Genomic DNA, 23,894 nt, shown 5'->3' with positions numbered 1-23,894 from the left:
TACCAACGGTTACGATGACGCGTGCGCCACCGCGTCTTCTCGAATCCTAAATAACGCGGACTGTCCGAAACCAAGATCCACGATAACCAGATCCAGGGTCACTCGGCGGGCTCGGGTTCTCTTCGAGAGAAAGCGTCGTTTCTCATCGGAAAGAAAGCATCGTTTCCAAGCCCTCCACCCTCTCCGGCCCCTGAGGTAAACCTCCGACCCATTTCTTCCCCTTATTTATCCTCTTCCATTTGGTACTTCGATCTCGCCTCTCCAATCGCTTTGACCGCCGGCAACCTCCAATAGATTTCCTCCATATTTAGGATTTCTTGGCACAAAAACCCTAATCCGAACTCCCCCACCAAAGGAAACCCTGGAATTCTCTCTCCGCCCTTTGCTTGCATGGCGTCGGGGCCTCTTGTAGGGGGCGGCGCCGGCGGTGACGGCTCGCGGGAGAAGCAGCGGTGGGCGGAGAGCAACAAGGTCTACACCCGGAAAACCCACAACAAGAACCCCAAGCCCGCCTCCAATCCCCAGCCCCCGCCATCATCCGATCAAACCCCCACAGCCGCCACAGCCGCCGACGACGCCGCCAGCTCCCCCCGCCGCCCGCCTCCGCCGCAGCCCCCTGCCCCCTCCTCCGTTGCCTCCGACGATGACGCCTCCAGCCTCAACCGCCCCCAGCCCCCTGATGCTGCTCAGCGGAGCCAGCCCAACGTCCACAGCCGCAGCATCACCATCAGCCTCGCCTCCCGGTCGAGGCAGGAGATCCGGGAGCTCCGCCGCAAGCTCACTGCCGAGCTCGAGCAGGTTACGTGCGCTCTCCCGGAAGATTGAGGCCCGCGAGGTCCAGCTCGCCTCCGCCGCGGCCGCCGTTTCCTCCGCTCCGGCTGCCGGGTACACCCACTCCCAGCTTTCCGTGACTGACCCTAACACCCCTGTCTCTACCAAGACCCCCGCTTCGGCCCCGTTTCGCCGCCAGCCCACTGTTTCTGTTGCCACCGAGAACAACCCTAGCGAGGGCTTGGAGAAGGAGAAGCGGACGCCCAAGGCCAACCAGTACTACCGGAACTCTGACTTTGTCCTCGGGAAGGAGAAATTTCCACCCCCTGAGCCTCATGGCCACAAGAAGTCCAAGGCTAATGGCAGCAAGAAGCATAGTTTAGGGGAGTTGGACCATGGCACCGATGCTGTGGAAAAGAAGTTTGCTCAGGCCTTCAAGAGCTGTGCCGTGCTTCTCGCCAAGCTGATGAAGCACAAGCATGGGTGGGTCTTCAATAGCCCAGTTGACGCGAAAGCCCTCGGCCTACATGACTACTTCAGCATCATCAAACACCCGATGGACCTCGGCACCGTAAAGTCCCGGCTCAGCAAGAACTGGTACAAGTCCCCCCGGGAGTTTGCAGAGGATGTGAGACTCACCTTCCGCAATGCTATGATTTACAACCCTGAGGGGCAGGATGTTCACATCATGGCCAAGCAGCTGTCCCAGATATTTGACGAGCGGTGGCCTGCCATCGAGGCCGAGTTCTCCTACCTTTCCCACCCACCTGCGCCAAAGAAGCCTCCGCCGCTTGATGTGAGGACTTTGGAGAGGTCAGATTCCACCATTTATCCTATGGCAGTAGATTCGAAGATGAAGCCGGTGAATTATGCCCCACCTGTTGGCCGGCCGCAGGCCCTGAAGAAGCCGAAGGCAAAGGATCCACACAAGAGGGATATGACATTCGAGGAGAAGCAGAGACTGAGCAATAACCTACAGAATTTGCCACCAGAGAAGCTAGAGAACATAGTGCAGATCATTAAGAAGAGGAATTCATCTGTCTACCAGCATGATGATGAAATCGAAGTGGATATAGATAGCGTGGATGTGGAGACACTCTGGGAGCTTGATAGATTTGTGACCAATTACAAAAAGAGTCTAAGCAAGAACAAGAGGAAGGCGGAGCTTGCTGTTCTAGCCAGGCAAGAGGCTGAGCGTAATGCCAGGGAAATGGTGCATGAAAGGGTAGTTTCCGCAACATCTTAACTTGCTTCTTTTCTTTTCTGGTTAAATTTTTCTATCAACCAAGTTTATATGCTGATACTTTTCTTGGATTTTTCACAGGCTCAAGAGCCTATCCCTGTGGAAATGCCCAATGAAAGTAAGACAGGTAACTTCATTGGGAATATGCATGTTTTGGTTCTTGTTATGCAACATGATGATCTCATGTTATGTTCATGCCAAAATTGGAATGTAGTGGTGGATGAGAAGTACGTGGCTTCTTCGTCACCAGCTGGAGAAGAAACAAAAGGGGATAATGCCAGTAGATCAAGCAGTTCAAGCAGCTCTAGCAGTGATTCAGGATCCTCGTCCACTGGTAAGTACTTTTCTTTTACATGTGTTTAAGAAGATCTAGGTCATGTGACATCTAATTATGATGTTTGGACATTTAGGAAGTTAGATTGAGCTATTGTACTTATTTTGAGTCATTGCAGATTCCGACAGTGAAAGTTCTTCTGCATATGGATCGGATGTGGCACGTTCACCTAGAACATGAGCAGATTCAATGCAGGTAGGATATAGGTTATTGCTAATTGTTTTTACTGCCATGTGTCTAGCTAAAGCTGGAACTGAGATAATTAGTTGATCCAATTAATTTTTTTGTTATTGTTTGATATGCATACATGATTTGTTCACTGGATCATTCAAGGTTTCATTTTACCTTTCTATATTAGTTTTAGGAAAGGTCTTATGCTCCTGTTAGTGGAATGCGGAAAATATATGCTTACGATGTTTTTTGTGCACATATCTTAGAATATGGATACTTTCTGAAGCTGTTGACTGTCTGTATCACGTTCCACTTCATGTACCATTGAAAACGGTAGCAAGTTATTACCCAAGAAAGCATCTACACTTAATGAATGTTCTGGTCTTTGTAAAGGTTCTATGTGAGGTATTGACATTTACTCCATCAAGTAAATATGAAAAGAGTTATTTGTAATTAAGCAGTCTGTCTTAGAAGTTCATATGGAGCATATGTGGCTGTAGGAGGAAAATGGTACATGCCAAAGATTCAAGACGTAGTGATGTAGCACCAGTGCGGGGAAAGAGGAGAAGAAGGAAGAACAAGAGAAGGAGAAGGAAGAAGAGGTTGTAGAGACGCAGGAAGAATAGAGGAGGAGAGGAGAAAAAGAGAAGAAAGAACGTAGGGGGAAAGAAATTCCAAATCACTTCATTAAACCCTAATCATGAAAATAGTTCCCTATATATAGGGCCCAAATACACAACTTGCATAAACCCCCTTACACAGAAATAAATCCTAATAAATCCACAAATAACACAAATAAGCCCTAAAAGGCAAATAAGCCCAGAAATAACATAAACTACAAATAAACCCTAGAATGCAAACAAGCCCAGAAATAAAATAATAAAATAAATATGCAAATAAACGGGTCTGACTCAATCCGGGGGCTCAGGATCATCTGGATGAAGGGCTCTGATGTCTCCATCAACTCCTTCTAGGTGAGAAAAACTCGACCCCGTCGAGTACAGCTCTGGCTGGCCGTCGTACTGCTCCAGAAGAACGGGGTCAAGGCGCTGCAACTGTGCTCTGAAAATCCACGTCACATCAGACTTTGGTCGACCTTTCCACCAAATAAGGTAACGTTGGTAACCACCTTTCCTGGTTGAAATAACCTGCTCATCCAATATATGTTCTATTTGTTCTCTGCGTGCATGAAATTTGGGAGGTGGTGGCTCAACAGCAGGTAATAGGTCAGGGTGTCCAACATGGGCAGGTATATCAATAAAGCGGTCAAAAGTCATGAATATTGTCTTTTTGTATGGGACTAAATCTTCAATATTAAATGTCGCACTAATCCCATAGTCATCAGGAAGATCCACAACATATGCATTCGAACTTATTTTCTTTAAGATTTTGAACGGTTCTGCACTACAAGTTTGCAATTTCTTAAACGTATTTGAAGAAAATCGTTCAAGCCTAATTCTTATCATGAAGTAATTTTTTTTACTTAACTCTTTATAACGTCTGTGTAAATCAGCAAGGGATTTATATTTTAAGTTATTTAAGTGACTATAATTGCTGATTTCTTGATGCAATGAATATGGATGTGATGCAATTGATTGTGCAGACTCAACGACTCTATACTGATGAGACATGAAAAACAAGTCTATGGGTTGCCTAGGTTTGTAATCATATACCACTTCGAATGGACTCATACCTATGGACTTATTAACCGAACTATGATATGTAAACTCAACTGTCGATAATATTAAATCCCAGGTCCTAGCATATGCATTTGGGTTGAGCCTATGATGTGGAAGGTTGGGCAGAAATATCTCGGAAACTAGATCAATTGCGTGTTGGATATCACGCATCGGAGAAAGTGCATCCGGAAGATCATCAGGGACTACATCATTAAACTCCTCTAGAAGGGAAACTACTATAGGAGAATGTTCAAGATTGGACTCCACATGGGTATCTTTAGCTACAAGTGCCAATTCAGGTGACTGGCTCTCAATATCTGTCACTACCTCTTCCACAGTAGTGATGTGAAGTGGCTTGGTTGTACTTAGATAAATAGTCTTCCTTTGGGAATTATTTTGAACAAAATCTAATTCTATAGGTTCGTCTTCAAAGTCTTCTCATAGTCTTCTATATTTGGTTCATAGACTTCTTCGACATATTCGACCTCTTGGCTCCTAGCTTCTGGTTCAGTAATCAGGTAGGTCCTAATGGAACATTGGGATGCTATGGGGTCGAATTATTGACATCTTGAGCATTGGGTTCGGTGCCCAAGAAAATGGGGAAGGATTACAGGTGGTGCAACCAAACCGATTTTAGGTTGGGCTGCAACAGGGGTTGGCGGTGTAGGGGTCCTAGAATTTTGCATGAGCTCACAGATCTCTTGTGTGAATTCCTTGTATCCAGCCCGCATGGCAACGATCTGTTTCTTGATAGACCTCAAAATGTCGGAATTCATGGTAGCTACAGGGGTTTTAGGTTGACTGAGATAGTACCCCATATCACTACAGGTTGGCATGCAGTGATGACACTGGGTGATGATGTGAAAGGCAGTGTCACTAATGAAACCCTAATAACTATAATGTAGGACCAAATTTGATGCAGGACAACCTACTAATGCAATCTATTATGATTTCAGAAATCAGCAAGTCTTCATAATAATAACTTTAAATTTAAATGTTGCTGATTTTTACTTCGGTTATTCAGAATTAAGGATTAAGATTATTCAATTTAAGAAATTAGATTGCAATCAAGTAGTTCAGTTGTTCTGAACCTAAAGTAATTTGAACGAATAATGTTGAGAAACGTCCCGTTGCTAGGGTGTGCTAATTTAATATCAAGATTTAATGGGTAATAGGACGGGTTCGAAAGTGAAATGTTTAATGTTCTAAATTTTGACAGCAATATAAGTTTTCAAAATGTGGCTATCATGCAAGAGAACCAGAACATAATTAAATGAACAAGCCAGAAAAAGTAGAAATCTATCACCTGTGGCGGATGCAGTCAACCGGAAGCGTCCGTTGTGAAGTCTCGAACACGAAGTTGGCGCCGGGCAGAGCTAGCTGGAGTTGTAGACCTGGATCTACAGCACAAAGATTCCTGGGCTGTCGAAATGGGCTGAAGAACACTCTGGATCGGGCCTGAAACAGGGCCTGCAGCCAAGGGCCTTGGGCCGCGCTTCAGCAAACGGCACACGGGCCTGGACCAAGCCCGTTCTGAAACTGCCAGGACCTGGGCCGCGCTCAAGGAAGGTTGGCGCGCGGGCCGGGTGGGGGAGCTGGGCTTGCGGCCTGCTGACCTCGGGCTAGGGTCAGGCTGGTGGAGCTCGGGTGTGGCGTGATGGCACCGCTAGGATGTCTCCTAGTCTCGGGTGAGAAGAGAAGGCCGGATGGAGCTCGGCGAAGGGACGCTGCAGGTGACCCGCTCGGAGGAGACGACGCTCCGAGGAGGCTCGGACGAGGGCCCGGGCGGCGGGAGGCACTCAGGCGGTGTTCCAGATCCTAAGATCAGGATCTAGGATGTTGGGATGAAGAAGAAGGGCTTGGGCGGCGAGAGGCGAGGGCTCGACGGCGGGGAGGCACTCAGGCGGTGGAACTCGGACGGCGGAGACGACGACTGCTCGGTCACCGGAGGTCGAGCGGCGACGGCTCGGGGTGCTCGGACGAGGTGGCGGAGCCGGAGGGGCGCTCGGCGTCGGCGCTCGGCGACGGGGCGGCGACGGGCAACGGCGGTTGGACTCAGACGGTGGGGAGGCACCGTGGACGAACGGCGGCTCGGTGAAGACGGCGTCGGTGGCGATGGCGGCGGAAACCCCTAGGGTTTCCCCTTCGTCAGGAACAGAGGTAAGCAGGTTTTTTTTTTTTTTTGTACGCACATGCGGTCACGTGCGGGCCTTTTGGACCCGGGTTTCGGGTTTATCGGGTTTGAGCCGACCCGATACTCGTTACGGAGTTGTCACGTGTAAATCACGTGCCAAACCCTTTTTTTTTGTGGAACCGGGCTAATGGGTTGCGGGTTAACGGGTTTGGATCTTACCCGCTACGCTGGCCGTCTTCAATCTCCGACGGATTCGTTGGGGATGCGCCGGATTTCGTGGCGGTGGCTGCGAGGCGGGGCGGAGATCGTGGCTGCGGGCTTGCGGCGACCGACGACGACCAACCGCGGGACTCCACGGCGGCGGTCCCCTCTGCGGACACGACGCAGGCGGCCGGTCTCAGGCTTCCGCGGGCGGCATCAGGGTGCCCGATGGTGGCGGAGTGCTCGGGGCGCGCGGCGACACTTCGGAGGGGGCGACGCTCGGCCTGGCGGTGGCGTGATGCAGCGGCGGTGGAGCGTGGGAGTGGTGGCCGTGGGCTTGGCGGCCGGCGGGACGGGGCCGACGAACAGGGGTCTTCCCCTCTTTTTTTTTTTTTTTCTCTGATGAGAACCGAGAGGGAGGGAGGGACCTTCTCTCTTTTCCTTCTTTTTTTTTTTAAGTGTGTGTGTGTTCTTCTGGTGAGCACCGAGGGGAAGAGACAGATGAAGTCTCGGGTGGGATTTTGGTGGAGTGGATGACTAGGGCGGTGGAAAGGGGTTTTCTTTTTCCTCTGGTTTGAACCGAGAGAGAGAGAGATTCTTTTTTTTTTTTCCTCTCGGTTTGGAAGAAGTAGCCGGGAGATGGATCGGGGCTTTGGCAGCAGGGGCAAAACCCGCCAAAGCTCTGATACCAAGATGATGTAGCACCAGTGCGGGGAAAGAGAAGGAGAAGGAAGAAGAGGTTGTAGAGACGCAGGAAGAATAAAGGAGGAGAGGAAAAAAAGAGAAGAAAGAACGTAGGGGGAAAGAAATTCCAAATCACTTCATTAAACCCTAATCATGAAAATAGTTCCCTATATATAGGGCCCAAATACACAACTTGCATAAATCCCCCTTACACAGAAATAAATCCTAATAAACCCACAAATAACATAAATAAGCCCTAAAATGCAAATAAGCCCAGAAATAACATAAACTACAAATAAACCCTAGAATGCAAACAAGCCCAGAAATAAAATAATAAAATAAATATGCAAATAAACGAGTCTGACTCAATCCGGGGGCTCAGGATCATCTGGATGAAGGGCTCTGATGTCCCCATCACGTAGGAGCACCTAGGAAGTAGCAACTCCGATTTAAGTTTTAATTTTAAATTAGATAAAAAATTTTTATTGGTGTTGCTGTTGAGGTAATTTGATGTTTTAACTAGCAATAGATGGGTGTCCCTTAAAAACATGACACAAGGGTTCATTAAAAAAGAAAAAAAAATAGTGTTACTAAACCAGGGCTGCTGTTAGGAGAATGAGATGACAATTTGCAATAGGAAAAGTTTGACACTGGTGTATGGAAGTTTATAAAATTGGGGTTAGCTGGTTAAGAGTTGGACTGGGAGTGGAGTGAAGTTTTAAAATGATTAAACATTTTATTTTATACTCCAGCTGCTAGGTTTACTAGTACTCAGATCGTGAAATGAAGCAACTGATTCAAAGGGAGCTTGCGATCTATGGGCGGTTTTCAGTTTCACAAACCTATAATTTTTTTGGATTAGTTTCCTCCCATGTTTAATGGTTTGTGTGAATTGATGCAATCCAGTTTTCTGTAGGTGCAATCTCCTTTTCTCATAGATATTACATGGCAAGATAATTGGAAGAGTTATATTTTCTATGTTGGATTATGTATTTAGATAAGTGACCTCACATCCTTGTTTGAGCATTATGAATACCTGATTGATTTATGCAAGTTATTGCGACTGATAGGACAAATTAGTAAGTTGGAGGAACTTCTTTAAGAAGCATGCTGCCAAACCTGTAAATTGCAGAATGATTTAGGGTGTTTAGTTGGGTGTTGTGGAATTGTTTTTTAAACTTATAAACACAGTATGGTTCCTGAATAGACTCCATATTCAACAAAAATCTATGAGAAATCATATAGAATAAAAACAGCATGCTTATCGATAATGGAGCATCATTTATGGCTTTTTGAAGGTAAAATACACTGTATTATGTTGACACTAATTGGGCCTTCAAAGACAAGATGTAGGTAACACTTCTCTCATTCATCAATTGTAGATTACCGATCACCTTGGATATTGTTACCTCTCTTATGTTGACAATCTAAATCTGTCTGGTATGGGCTGTGTGATTGGGAACTTCGGTGATGAATGTCAACGTGCCATGTGGAATAACCTTAGTGGAGATATGCGAATGTGATGACTATGCATGCATTGATGGTTTCTAGGTTATCTCAAGATCCTTGATTAGGGTCTTTGCAGGTGGAAAGAAACTAAGTTGAGTGCTTAGTTGCCAGAATTGGCAGCTGGGAGCCTTTGCGAGTGCGTGCGCAGGAAGCGGATAGTTTTAGTAAGGATGCTCTTAGAAAGCACGTGCAGTTTTGATTATTGTGTTACTATGTGTATTGGTTGGAGCATGTTTCACCGGAACATTGAATGCTATTTTGAATGATTTTTATAGGTCTTCGCTTTAGTGGGAAACCCTTTGTAATACTAATGTTTATTCCATGCTTTAAGTTGGAATAACGAATTTATGTTCCTAGGGAGTATATGGGTAGGCATGGTGCTTTTCTTAGGTTCACAGGTCCAAACGTCACAAACTACAAAAGCCCAGCCATTTCTTGCAGCAGCAATTCCCTGTTATGATTTGCTAATATTCACAAGGTAGGTTATTTTTCCTCAATAATAATTGTCCTTGTTTAGATGCATTTTTCTGCTTCTTTAAGAAGAATTATTACTTTAGGGATAAGAAGCTTCCTAAGTTGTTGGCTTTGAGTGTGATATTAATCAGCAGTTGGCGAGAAAAATTGTCATGGCCTCTATGCTAGAGGCTGCTGCTTTATTCTTGCCGACTTGATTTACTAATACAAAATTAGAAACAGAGAGGAAGGGAGGGGCTAGGAAGATGCCTTTTAACCCTTGTAAACTATATTTCCCCATTTTTTTGATTACAATACTCCTTTATCCTTCGAACTTGTAGGTTCATGCTTTATCCAAGTTGTCAGTGCGGTCAGGCCTCAAGCAGTTGCTAAGGTGTAGGTGACTTGTAGATGTCTAGGCAGCCTCTAGTGCTTCGGCACCCAAGCGAACTGCCAAGTAACTCAGGTGGCCTTTTTCTCTCTTAATTAAATGAATGTGTTTGTTTGTGTGCATATGTACTTGCTTAAGAGTATTTTGATCATTAAACTAAAAAATTTATGTTACCTAAATATAGAAATAATATTCACACAATGCATACAATTAAAGTATCTTCTGTTAGTACATTATTACGGAACGTATAATACTTCGATTATATAAGTGATATACTAGGAAGTTTATAGAAGGAATAAATGTTGATGATCTTGGAAGAGTAAATAAAATATCATGTGGCATACTTCCCATTTCTAGTATTATATATCATGATTGTGGAATGAAACTGGACATGCCAATATAACCACTCATATCAGAGGAATTCTCAGTCTAGAATATATATACTTAATAGATTTCTTATGCTTCATGCCTTGTGATCTACGAAACAGTGTTAGCAAAGTGGGGTAATATGATTTTGAGCACAAAATGTCGATAAAAAGAGGACAAATAGTTAAAAACAAAATAAACAATAGGGGGAATGGAAGGAGGAGAAGAAAATTGGAGGAAAGAGAAAAGGAAGTCAAAGAAAAACTTCTATGGGACGAAAAATGGGAAGTCTTTAGAGAATAAGATGAGGATTAAGAAAAAATTAACAATGTTAAAACTGAAAAATATGGTTCAAGTGGGAGGCTCCACCAAATGGTGTTATAAACATCGTCAGATGCATTGTAATGTTAAGTGGATAATTAGCAGCAATGGGTTTTATATGTGAGGATGAAGGGGGAGACTTGTATTCGGTGCTGCTAAATCATCTTGGACTTTGGATGTCTAGAGTCTAGACATTGGAGATTTGTGCATTGAGAAAGGGCCTTGCATGGACCATAGGTGAAAGCTCTAGGATAATTTGGATGGAATCAGATTCCAAAGCTGTGTTGGGTTACACATAGGACAGTTCCATAGGCCAGAGAAGTACAATCCTATACTGAGTGAAATGTGATGATGTGTGGATGATGTATAAAGAGGCAAATGATGCTGCAGACTGGCATGCAAATTTGGCCAGGATCAAGGAAACGGAGTGCTATAGGAGTCAGAATTTCCATAATGAATTGGTGCAATTTGCTTAGTGAGGCATGCTAGAGTTGTTTAATTGTTGCATGTTTGTTTCAGACATCTGTCTCAGTTGCTTAAAAAGAAAAAACTGGGGAAAACAAAGAAAGAAACTGGAACGATGAAGAGCTAGAATATGAAATAAGAAAGATACATATACGTTCGTACGTTTATGTATATATGTTGACTGTAGTCAACTGTATAGTTATGGCTTAATTATGTAGAAGTTATGCAGGTATATTATATAAAAGTTAAATTAATTTTAAGTGGATTAATGTGTCTTGAATTAACCTTTGGTGGACTGTTCAATCTATGGATTAGCTAGCAATGCTTAGGCAGCATGCCATACCTAAGTGCTGTAGTGGACCATTTAGGTGCTTGGGTGGTTGCTTGTGACGCCACTAGGTTAACTTTTTTCCCCCTATTGTGCTTCCAGTCTCAACCTTCTTGCTCTATGGACCTGTTTGGAGCGACATGTAGGATCAAGGTGGTGGATGCTATTATGTGGGAAAATAGTCAATAGCTTGAAGCTAACTGATTTGTGGCTTTGTTATTTTGTTTGTCAAGTTTTCTGTTCGTAATATCTTGAACCTTGATCTGTAAGAGACATGATTAGACATGTTCTTCATCTTATTTGGGATTGTGAGGTTGTACAAAAAGTTGATGGCTATGTCAAAACCATTTGGGGATCAAGACAGCTGGATGAGTTAGTAATTCCAGCAAGAAAATTATATGCTGTTATTGATACCTGACACGCAACAGTAAGAGCAGCGCTCCTACTTTATCATAGTTAACTGCTTCTTTTTGTTTCTGTGAAATGTTAATTAACAAATGAATAAGTAGGCGACAATTGTGATCTATGGTGATTTGCATGATGGAATCCTGGATTGTAACATAGCATCGAAGAATATAATCTGAAAGGCAGGTTACATGATATGATCAGTCATAAGTAATTAAACCAGCTGCATAGAATTGAAGTGTGAGTTTTTATGCTTATGAAACAGGTTAGAAGTATAATGAACGCTTATGAGGAAGTGCTTGTTGAGGCTCTGTTCTGTGATATGATACAATTATTTTTCTCCAGTAATTGAACTTGATATGTTTCCATTCTTACCAAAAGCTGCAATTTATATCTGGAACAATGTAGTGAGATGAAATCAAGTGTACTTAGTTTTAGGTACATACTTCTAGCTGTGTTACGTATATTGTGTTGTTAATTATTCTGTGTAAGGTACTAGGCATTGTTGTGCTATTTGTTTTACATACATCATTTGCCATCTCAAAATAAAAGTATAATTATTACATGTAAAAACATTTTACTGCATTATAATGTAATAAATATGTATTCATTGCATATTTACGAGCTTGCGTGGATGTTTGATGTTATAGTTCTCTGAACATGTGGCTTCCTGATACAGACTTCTCCTATTTAACCTTGGGATTGTATGTTATAATGTCTTATTTACACCTGTGGCTCTAGAGGTTTTCAGGATGGGGGGACAGGACCTGAAATATTTAGTTAGTGTAGGCAAGGGTGTGTATGTGATGTAAGGAAGAGAAATGTAGTAATTGTTCTAGCTTGAGGTTCCATTAGAAGATTTAGGGTGTTAGATAGATATGATTGTCAAAACAGATGACTGTTAGTACTTAGTAGGTTTGACAATTTAATACTCATATGTACATAGTTAATTGTGGACTTAAAATAGATAGAAAGGATTCACCTGCTTCATTCTGATATTGACCATTGGTGAAAAATTGGCAAAAAGCCCAATCTTATTATTATTGATGAAAAATTGGAGAGGGTAAGGTTGTTAGTATCATAAATATTTTTAATCTCTTTTCTGTTGTATCTCCTGTCTTCATTTTTTTATTTTTTTTTGCTGAAATTTGCAATACCAAATGAGGCCATTAGGGGTGGTGGATGGTTCGAAGAATCTATGACAATATAATACAGGAGTCTATATAATTTTTCAATCATGACTACTTAATGCATATTATTTTTAGTGGATTTATTTGGGAAGATGTGTATGTTGATGTAAGGAGAGTGATTTGGTAGACATAGGGTACCAATGGATACTACAATCAGCAATAAATTCATTGTTATCTTAATTTAAAGTGCGATGTACTGCCTAGGAAGTATCCATGGCAGTTGTGGATTGCAGAGTTTGTGGGTGGATATATAGATGTTCATGGCATACCTAACTTTCTCTCATCTTTCCCATGGCCTAGTCGATGGTTAGATATGCCTTTCAAAGGATGCTTTTGTTTGAGAGGGGATGGGGTGCAGGAGATGATTGTGAAATAGCAAATAAGGCAATCATTTTGATAGAGCAGCAGCTGTTTCTGGAATATAGAGGACAATCCTTTGAGTGAGAGTCTTATGGTTTGATGTTGTGAGGCAGTAGTTAGGCTTTAGGTGAACTTAGCCATGGTGAGGCGGTGTACATGTTACTAAAATCATCAAAACTAGGTGAAGCAAATAATAATATTGAAGATCACATTCTTATTTGTAGGTAGAAATATAGAATCATCAATTCTAAGGCGACACCAATAGCAGTATTGAAGATGACATACGTTCTCCTTTAGTGCTTCATTTGGGAGCTTTCTGGTCGAGGCCTAACCATGGAAAATCTTGAAAAGCAGCTTGTCTCTTGAAGAGAGACAATTTCTAAAGGTAGACATTCTATTACTAAATTCACAATTTCTAGCCATCTCACTGTAGTTCTCTTTATTTAGGGCCACTACCATGGAAATGGGGTATACGTTGGTGAAATTTTAAGGAAATATGGTTTGAAGGTGCTATAACTTCAGGTGTTAATAATGAACCTGTTTCAGACCAGAGTTGTAGAAACTTCTCCTAACTGATCGGCATTTTAGAAGAAATTGATTTTGCATCATCATGAAGGTTTCTAATAGTACACAAGCTAATGCGGATGTTTGTGAGCAATTTATTTGATTTTCCAGATTGTAAGGTCGCCTGCTATTTTTCTCCTATTTAGTCAATTTTTTAAAGCCTTGTGGGATCTTAAACAGTGTAAACCCAAGGATGTTTCTTGATTGTATTGTCCTTCTGTAGTTGTTCCCTTTTTTTGGCATTTGTTTTTATCCTGCTTGTAGTAGGTTGCAAAATAATACTTGAAGGGTTGGACTTGAGGCTTTGATTTCGAGAAATGGTTTTGGCCCCTTCTGCTATATGGATGTTGTGGACGGAGATGCGAGCATTGCAAGAAATATTTGTCCCACTTTGTTGAAGGATTATAGATTTGCAGGAGATGGTAAGGGAAATCCGGTACTCCTTTTGCTTTTAGACCATCAGATACTCTTTTGATATTATATTGGTTAAGGGATGCTTTGTAGTTGGTTTGAAACAATGAATAGATGGAGCTTCTGTGATTGTCACATATTGGAGGGAAATGAACCTGTGACAGTTGATATCCGCATGTTTATAAGATTAGTAATGGTAGAGGCTTTCAACCGTCAGAACCCTTGAACTTCTAACAACTGAGTTTTTACAATCCTCATTAGTGAAAAGAATTCTCAGGGACCTTCTTTCTTTGACATGGATCATCTGAATTCCCTAAGAGTTTCTGTTGGTAGTTATCAAAGGGATCTTGACCTGTGATTATTGGGAAAAAATGTAAAGATCATGTTAAGACTCTAGACTTGCATTAGGTGTGGGAAGGTTAAAGGAAGTATCTAGTCATCTTCTGATCCACTGTGAGGTGGGTAAGCAGATGGGGTATCACTTGTTGGAGCTAATAGATATGCCCTAGGTGCTGCAAACTTAATAGAGAAAATTGTATAGCTGTGCGAGCCTTGTTTTGGCAATGATTTCACTACTTGATTTTGTAATTCATGTAGGGAAAAAAAGGAATAGAATATTTACTGTTGACATATTCTAATCTGCAGTTGAATTGTTGAATCGTATTAGAGATATTTCTCTATGATTTCTGCTGGACTAAAGTCATTGTCTATTGCTCTCTGTGGGACCAAAGTGGAATGTCACTCATGATTTCACGTTCGGAAGATGTGTTACATTCCTAGGCTGCAACCACCTCATTATGAATGTGAATTGTTCAATTGTAATGGTAGCTTTTGGTGATTTGATTTTTTAAATTTAGTTGGCTGTTTGAAGGACTATTTCTTTTTATTTTTTATTTTTTTTTGGTGAGGTTTGACAATTTTGCTTTGTAGAGTTGGTGGTGCCCAAGGCTCATTGAAAATTAGGAAGGATGCACATGCTGCCTCATTATAATTTTATTGTCAAAGAACTGTGCTAATACTTAATTCTTGACGTGGTTCCCAATGTTAGCATGAGGATTGTCATCTTGTTGGTCCCTTTATATTGATGCCAACAAGTTATTGGATTCTCATGCCACTGAGATGTCTTGACACAGGTTTTTTTGTCACATCCTTTTCTGTCCAATAATATAACTTGTCCCCTTGTTCCATTCTGGTGTCTTCTTCACTGTAAGGCGCACCATTTGTCATGAGAAGTAGTCTTCCATGGTGCTCAATTTGTTATACAAGATGTCTTACTTATATGGTGACTTCTCTCTCTCACTGCTGTTAATCTGTCACTCTATGGTTTGCCAAAATAAACATAAATGATTCACTTTTTTTTTGTTGGTTGTGTTGCTTGTTTTATTATTGGTCATGTGTTGCTTCTAAGCCTTGGACATTTAAAAGATGAATTGTTCCACACCACATACTTGGATGTGAGTTTTTAAACATCCATCAGTAGCCGGTTTTCATTGCGATGATTTTGTTGATTTTTTTTCCTCCTTGGTGCTACAATGCCATTTCGTTGATTTTTTTTCTCCTTTCAGAATTTTTTTTTAGTTCCAATTGAGTATGGACAAGTATTTCCTACTAAGGTTAGTTTATGTAGTGCTCCTTTTATTTGCTCATAAAATCCTCCGTGATGCAAGTGTTCTCATTGACTATTGATTGGGTGATATATTTATATTGTTCTCTGTCTTATCACATTCCTTTCCTTGCTAATTCTATCGTAACTAAAAAAGTGCCTTCTCAGATTTTGAACATTTTCTGGTTATGCGATGCAGGTTATTTGTAAATTACTTGTTAATTATTTCAGTGTAATCATATTGACATTTCTGGTTTATCTATATATTTATCATGATGCGAGTGTACAGTATGATTGCAAGTTTTCTCATTTGTGGAGTCCCCACTGTTAACTTCATTTTTTGGAATTTTCAAGTGTTTTTGGCACAAGTTAAATCTAGACTTTAAAGTTGTGACTATGCTTTTTGTTGGTGTTGGAATTCTAAACCCACCTGAATAACCATATAACCTAAAAATTTCTGGATTACCCTGTTACAACTTACAAGTACATAGAAGTTCATAATGTTCTTGTGCCTTGCATGCTTGTACTTTTTATTTTTATTTTTTCTGGAGGATTTGTTTATGGCTGCCTTTGAACATGGCCCCTGTTGAACAACAACAATGTTAGTTTCAATTTCAGTGACAGCTTTTCTTTCTTTTTTTTTTCTGTTGTTATTTATTCCAGAGAGATAATTAGAATGTTTGGAATATTGATCTGATTTGGGTTCATAAAAACCCTTTCATGGTGTTTCTACGTGATTATATTAGAAATGTAGATGCACGTTTGCAGGCTTGCAGCTTATTGCATGCATGAGTTGTGTGGCATTACTCTTGACACCAACAAGTAATACAATGACAATGCTGATGGGCAAGGAAGATGGACAAATAGCTTGAAGATGATTAATTTTTTAAAAAGCAGCTAATGGGCATGTGGTAGATAGCAGATAGTGGAAGCTGTAGCAGTAATATGTACCCAAAGGGAACAGCTGGAACATATCAATATTTTTTTTTAAGTTTTAAAAATCAATTTTTTTTACATCAAATTCATGCAAAAACTAATGAAAAGAAATCAAGGTCAAAGCTATAAAACATCATTCATCCAACAGAATATCATGTTAACATCCATATAATGTAAAGGTGTACCATCTAATGATATGTCATCATCCTTCAAATATAATAACATTACTTATTGGATAAAATGTCCAACACGTAATATCAACCATAAAATAAAAATGTCCACAATCACATAACATCAACAATGGTAGAAAATGTGCACAATTATATAACATAATTCCCCGAACAAAGCATCATCAGGAACAGATAAAAGTCTCCATTTGGTTAGGGTATGAAATAACTAAACCAGCTCGTGCTTTAAACAACCAGTTAGATTGGCTGATTGTTGGACTGGTTCAATTGGAAATCAGTCCTGCTGCTATGGAATAGATCACCCGCTTTGAGCCTGTAGTACAGTGGCAGCTATAGCTGATTTTCGCCCGATATATCAGGCATTTATATACCCAATCGCCATAACGCTGCTATGGAACTTAGCATACCAGTTTTGTACCGAAACTGTTATAATGGCTACTATAGCAGCCCTAACGGCTGATGGCTGATTTTTAAAGCAATTTAGACAATAGGCACCACCATTTTTATCTGTGATGCTTACACCTAGTGGAAGTCAAGAGGAGCTGGAGCATAATGAGTGGGCACATTAGGTAATCGACTCATATAATTCCTTGGTATGAGATCGCCCACCCCCCACTCCCCTCTTTTTTTGCAAAAAAAAAAAAAAAGACTTTCACCTTTCTGGTGCTATATTTGTGCTAAACTCTCACAAGAGCTATGTTTTGGGTGGTCTTAGAAACAATATCAATCAAGATAATCAAATAGACGAAATAAGTGTACACAGTTTAGACAAAAGGTTGAGATATCATGTCTAGAGTTACAAAGATGCTAGAATTGATATCTTGAGTCAATATAAAGAATGAACCAATTGTTCTAATCTACTAATGTTTGAGAATCCTTTGTTTTTTTTTTTGTTCCAGAGATCCATACTATATCAAAACGTCACTTGTAATTTCAACCATCTTATCTGTCTTTTTTTGCCTTTAACTTTAAGAGGCCGTGTCTTCATATGTGGTCTATGGATGATTTGATTGTTAATCTTTTCAGATGATTTCTGGACACTTTTTTTATCATTTTGTAATATTTTTCTATATATAACCATTTCAAAATAAGTTATGTCCAATAAATACTGTAATTCTTAAGTAGGGTTTCTTTTGAGTCATAGAATTCTTTCCTGTATTTACACACACCCATCTTAGTGAATATGCAAGATGGTACTGCCTAACCTGCTTGAGGATGTAGGTCTAATCTGTGAATTAGGTTATAGACATAAGCCATGAATTTCTTATTCAAATCTACTTTAGACTGTATTAAATACTTAGGTCCACACTTAATTGAGCTACTATATCCTTAACCTTGAATATTTGTAAGAATATTGATTCTAGCATCAAGGTTTATCTTGATTTTTATTTATGATCCAAAACTGGAAGAAAATGTTTTGATGGCCTTGCCTGTTTTATCATTACTTGATGGTTTTGATATGAAATTTTTTTAGTATCATATCAAAGGTAGATGAGAAATAGGACATGTAAAAAATATAACTCATTTATTGAATTTACAAATGGATGTATAGCAAGTAATAAGGATTACTGTTTAAAGCATTGTTGTCATTTAAGAAGTTAAGGGCTTCTTTAATCTGGTGGATGGGGAATGCATCTAGGTCTGTTGTTTAGGTTGAAAAGCAGGTTATTACAGAGTTGAGGAGCTATGCTTTAGCAGTTGGTAAGATGACAGGTTCTGTTCTATCCTCTCTCTCTCTCTGGGTGTGCGCGTGCATTTTTTTTTGAGTGGGGGGTGGGGGGCATGTGCATGCACTTGTGTGCATCTGCTGTTGGTACAGTACATAAGTTTCTGTTATACATGCTCCCATGCATTTATGAGTAGTGGTGTACAGGAGTGAACAAGCTTTATGTCCATGAGTTGCTGTTAGTAATTGAAATTGATCTGTCTGCGTATCTGTCATTTCTATCTCTTCTATTCCAATTATTTACTTTCAAGCTAGTTTTTAATGCTCGAATAGTTTTTGAGAAGAGAAACCTGATAAATCAGGTTCTATTGTTGATCATAATGATTAGAAGTGTTGAAATTCAAGCTCTTGAAGAGGAAATAATTTTATGGATTAGATTTTACCATTTACTGATGCTTTAGATTATAATTCTAGCCTATACATTAATTTGATAATCAACAACCAATATTTCCTCGCACTACACTGTAGTTATGTAGTGCATGTGCCATCATTGTGTGGGCTTGTACTTGACACAGCATGTGTCATGCCAATGCTTGGCATGCACCAGCAAGACAGCAAGTGTCATCATGAAGCTGGTATCATACTAGACTGATAGCGCCTTGTGCCAGTGAGGCATTGATATGGTACATATTGTGTATATCATGCCGACTAGCACGTAAATTCATGTGGGGTACTCATGCATAGTCTTCTCAGAATTCTCGAGTCTCTCAAAACTATTAATTCTTAAACGATTTTTAGTTTCTGTGATGGTTGGATTAAATAGAGATGCGGGATCAGATTTTCATTCTCCTTGTAGGAGAAAATTAACGTATGTGACAACAATCTCTTTCATTATTCTAGATATTTGTGGGAACATTCGTATGCAATACCTTATTTTTAGTTAAAGTAATTTTGGCTGGCTGATGCAAAACATAATTTTTGCAAATTTATATTTTTTTAAGATATGCACTTAGGTGGATATTATATGATATATATCCAAGTTGTCATTTGAGGCATTAGTCAAGTTTTCTGCATTATGTGTATTTTAAGTGAAATAAATCAAGCTTGAGAGTTATGAAAAGCATTATGTTTATTCTTTAATCTTGTACTCTTTGATCTTGGTCAGAGTTGGTCAGATATGGGATATAAGGCCACCTTAATAGGATTTTGGGTGTTGGAAGAATTTTTTCTGTTACTTGGGATGTTAAATTTGGTGAAACGGGGTTTCCTTTTTATTTTGGGGCATGGATTGCATGATATTATTGGAGGTTCAAACTTAAGGAATATAATATCTATTGTCCAATCTCATATGAATGACAGTGGGTGTAACTTTGGAAAAAAACATTACAGGTTCCAGAAATTAATGAACAGGATCTTAATTGTGTGATCTTATTGAATAATTTGCATCATTACATTCTTTGTGTAATAATGTATTGTGTATGTTCCCCTAATCTTGTTTTTACAAATGGTTATTTTTGTTTTTGCCCTCTTGAAAGATTGTTTAGCTTTTGGAACCCTCTTAAAGGAGTTTTTGGCAAAGTTGATTTGGGTCAAGATTTGTGAGGGATGCTGTGGCTTCTAACCATCGGAAACATGTGATTTTCAGCTATGTTGATTGTGATCATTTTAGCATGGGGATCGTAGGGTTTTTCATTATTGGGTTAGCAATTTTGGTTTTCTTAAAGATTAATAAAATTGTTAAGTATAAACTTAAATCAACTGAACTTGACATTAGCACAGAAGCCACTTTAATGGGAAACTGGAGGATATAAGTTATATGATGGCAGAATTTTTCAGTATTTAGGAGTTACAACCTCCAAAAATGGTAATTTCTGATCAACTCTAAGCGGAAAGGTCATGCGGCAACTAATGAAAATATGAGAATTATATAATAATTCATTAGTTGTAACTTGTAACTTATAAAAAGTATGGTTAGGCAAAGAAGGGCATAAGAGGTTTAACATTCAACATGTAAGCCATGAAGCGGATTATATCGATTTCAACAGAGATTTTGATGTTTTGGTGAATACTAGAAATTAAATTAATTCATTCAACAGTTGTTAAATGAGGACTTATACTAGTAGAGTAGGACACATGAATGTCCATGCTTGTGAAAGGGTGAGAATTTGCTTTAGGATAGCAGTGGTTATTGATGGACAAGATTTGGCAAACAACTTGGTGGGTGTGGTTAATTTGCACTGCGTATTAAGATCTTGAAATCAGAATATTTTTGGGGGATCAAGGTCACATAATGGCTTGTAAGAAATTATCCTTGCAGAAAATTCTGTATATCGGAATCTAACAGACGAATCAGAGCAATTGCAAGCACAGTTAAAAGTATATAGGAATGCTGATTATCAGGGCTAGATCATTAAATATTAATGCAAAGAGCTAGGAGATGATCTAAACACGGTTCTTTTCAGTTTTCGGGAAGCAAATGCTAAAGAATTGAGAGAGAAGTTATGTGGTTGTTGCAAATAACAAAATTGGTTCCTGCTTTGGATAAATTATTATTCATGAATATATGTGAAAATTTCTGTTTCCTGCATAAATTGGAAGTTACTTTTTAGTCTGAGAGTGGACAATGGCAACCGTTGAATGTGAAAAAATGGAACTCTAAGCCTTATAGAGAAAGCAATATAATACACATTTGCATGCACGCATGCATGTACATGCACACATGGGTGTTTGCCTACGGATTTGTCTCTGTGCAAGGGTTTGGCTGTTGAATATACTATGAACATATTGCTGATGCCATTTAGTTGGGATATTGCTTGCTTTTGTAATGAGAAGAATGGTGGGAAACAAATTGTGTTATTATGTAATTAGCAGTAAAGCAGAAGTGATGATATTTAGGTCATGTGTGTTTTGTTGTTTTGCCAACTAGCTAGACAAGCATATACATAATATTATAAGAATAATTTTGCTATAATGATTAGAATGATGTGAAATAAGTTGTGCCTGCACAAGGACATGGAATTTAGTAATGTATTGAGTCCAAAGAAGTTCATGTGATGAATTACATTTGTTGCTGTTTGTTGTTGTTGTGGCGGTGCATTCTCTAAGTGGTCATTTCTTCCACTTGCCCACTTAATGAGTATTGCCTTAATCAACAGCCTATGAAAAAGTTCATTCAAGGATTCAAAGAGGGTGAAGGTGTGCAAAAATTTAGTTCTGTTTTAGGCTCTCCTTTGCCTATCCCCAACTATTTTCATGCCATTTTAAGAGCCTCTGAGTGGCAACTTCTGTGAACTAGGCTTAACCTTTTTTTCTCGTGCTATTTATTTTGATTTTGGATTTGCATGAAGATAAATGATTTAAGGGCTTAAAATCTGACATAAATTCATATCTACGGAAAGATAGAAGAGGTTGGGGGAGGTGTGTGATCCACTGGGGGAAGGCAAACTCCCAGGTCCAGGGTACTTGCCATGCAGATAAAGAATAAAACTTGAGTTCAGATTCTTTTATCGCACTCCTATCCCCTCTATCTCTTCTATAGACTAGTGCCTGGAGGTAAGTGTTTTTTTTCTTTGTAAAGGTGCCGATGGGATTGTTGATGAAGTTGCTGAAGTCGTCACCAGCAGCCTGGGTTCGAAACCTGCCTTCCCTGTAATAAATGGAGGTAGGGCTCTGCATTTGCCTCTCAAGCGCCCCCCCCCCCCCCCCCCCACAAAAAAAAAAAAACAAGAAGACGCAAAAAAGAAAAGAAAAGAAAGCTTTCTGTTACATTTTCTTGATTTTTAATAAATATTTTTTTTTGGATACTCTTCACTTGAGAAATTAAAATTAAATAGAAAATCATGTTTTCTTTTTTCTTCTGTTTCATTCTTGAAGAAAGAATTTATGTGTTTTTTTCCTTCCTTTTCACTGTTCTTGGTTATCTCTGTTCTAGTTCCTTGCAATCTGACAGCTTTATTGTGAATACTGATGCAACTTGCAAGATTACTATTCATCTCGATCTGACAAATTAAGTGCAATATATGTTGAATCACTTTAATTTATTTTATCTTGATATTTTGCAGCTATGACAAAATATCATCTCATTTTCTGTTGCAGATATTGTATTCAAATTGACCCATTAAAGACACTGGCTTTGCTTGTTAGCTTGGCACCAGCTTTTCCTTTGGAAAACTTTCTGTTTTCTTCATTATCTCTTAAGACCACAGACTGTTGCTAGGCTCCTGCAGTTTCGGTTAGCAAGCTGGTGGAAGCCACAAAGTCATTGTGGGGGGATCTGTACTTGTCTTAATTTGCAGTTCCTTTCTCATGCAAATTTGTATGTATTTTAGGAAGTGATTTATAGGTTAGAGGGGATGCTCTCCTTCAGTCTGATCAGTGGTCACAGATAATGTAGCCAATGTATATTTAGTCTTTTACATTTTGCTGGTGAGGTAAGACCTAGGTCCAAGTGGATTTAGTGGTGCCAGTTTCTTAGAAACATAAGAACTAATCTGGGGAATCTGGGAATAAACAAGACTGGTTCTGCTTTATACTGGATCAACTGTGAATTATTGCTTGTGCTGTGCTTGGGTTTGCTTGAATCTCTTATTTACTGCTGAAATCAGTGGTAGACTACAAACGTTTGTCCTGTTTTCATTCTTCTGTTGTATGCAGTGTGAACAACTTTGTGTTTCTTGGCTAAGCTACGAGGTTTTTAGCTGTTTGCCGCTGTTGAAAACTCTCTGTTTTCTTTGTTGTCTCTTAAGACTTACAGACTGTTGCTAGGCTCCTGCAGTTGCGGTTAGCAAGCTGGTGGAAGCCACAGTCATTGTGGGGGGATCTGTACTTGTCTTAATTTGCAGTTCCTTTCTCATGCAAATTTGTATGTATTTTAGGAAGTGATTTATAGGTTAGAGGGGATGCTCTCCTTCAGTCCGATCAGCGGTCACAGATAATGTGGCCAAGTGGATTTAGTGGTGCCAGTTTCTTAGAAACATAAGAACTAATCTGGGGAATCTGGGAATAAACAAGACCGGTTCTGCTTTATACTGGATCAACTGTGAATTATTGGTTGTGCTGTTCTTGGGTTTGCTTGCAGCTCTTATTTACTGCTGAAATCAATTGTATACTACAAACGTTTGTCCTGTTTTCATTCTTCTGTTGTATGCAGTGTGAACAACTTTGTGTTTCTTGGCTAGGCTACGAAGTTTTGAGCTGTTTGCCACTGCTGATGCAAATGGAGAACATAGGCTTGGAAAGTGTCTTAGATTTGTATATATTAAATCTGTAGTAGCTATAATCTGGGATTGGTAAGTCTATTTCTGAAATTTATGATCTGCCATCGTGACCATGGGTAACATGGGGTTTGGAGCTATTCACCTTTGAGGTTGTAGGGAGCCCAAGCCGGCAATGACGTGTATATGTTTCGATGGGGCTCTTTGAAACAAAGATGGCTTTGATTTAAGTTGTGCCCACCGCTCTGTTTGTTCCTTGCAGTAAGCTGTTCATCCTGGCAAGACTTTATCTAACCATTTCTAATCAA

General features: G+C 40.0%; 1 pseudogene; it reads left to right on the top strand.

The window, feature by feature from the left end:
- Positions 1-66: 66 nt before the first annotated feature.
- LOC120104003 lies at positions 67-23,000 on the top strand (annotated as a pseudogene).
- The last annotated feature ends 894 nt before the right edge of the window (positions 23,001-23,894 follow it).

The sequence above is a fragment of the Phoenix dactylifera genome, chromosome 9, assembly GCF_009389715.1.
Source record: "Phoenix dactylifera cultivar Barhee BC4 chromosome 9, palm_55x_up_171113_PBpolish2nd_filt_p, whole genome shotgun sequence".
Taxonomy (NCBI): Eukaryota; Viridiplantae; Streptophyta; class Magnoliopsida; order Arecales; family Arecaceae; genus Phoenix; species Phoenix dactylifera.
Note: the sequence above shows the minus strand (reverse complement) of the source record. Positions and strands in the feature narration are given on the sequence as shown.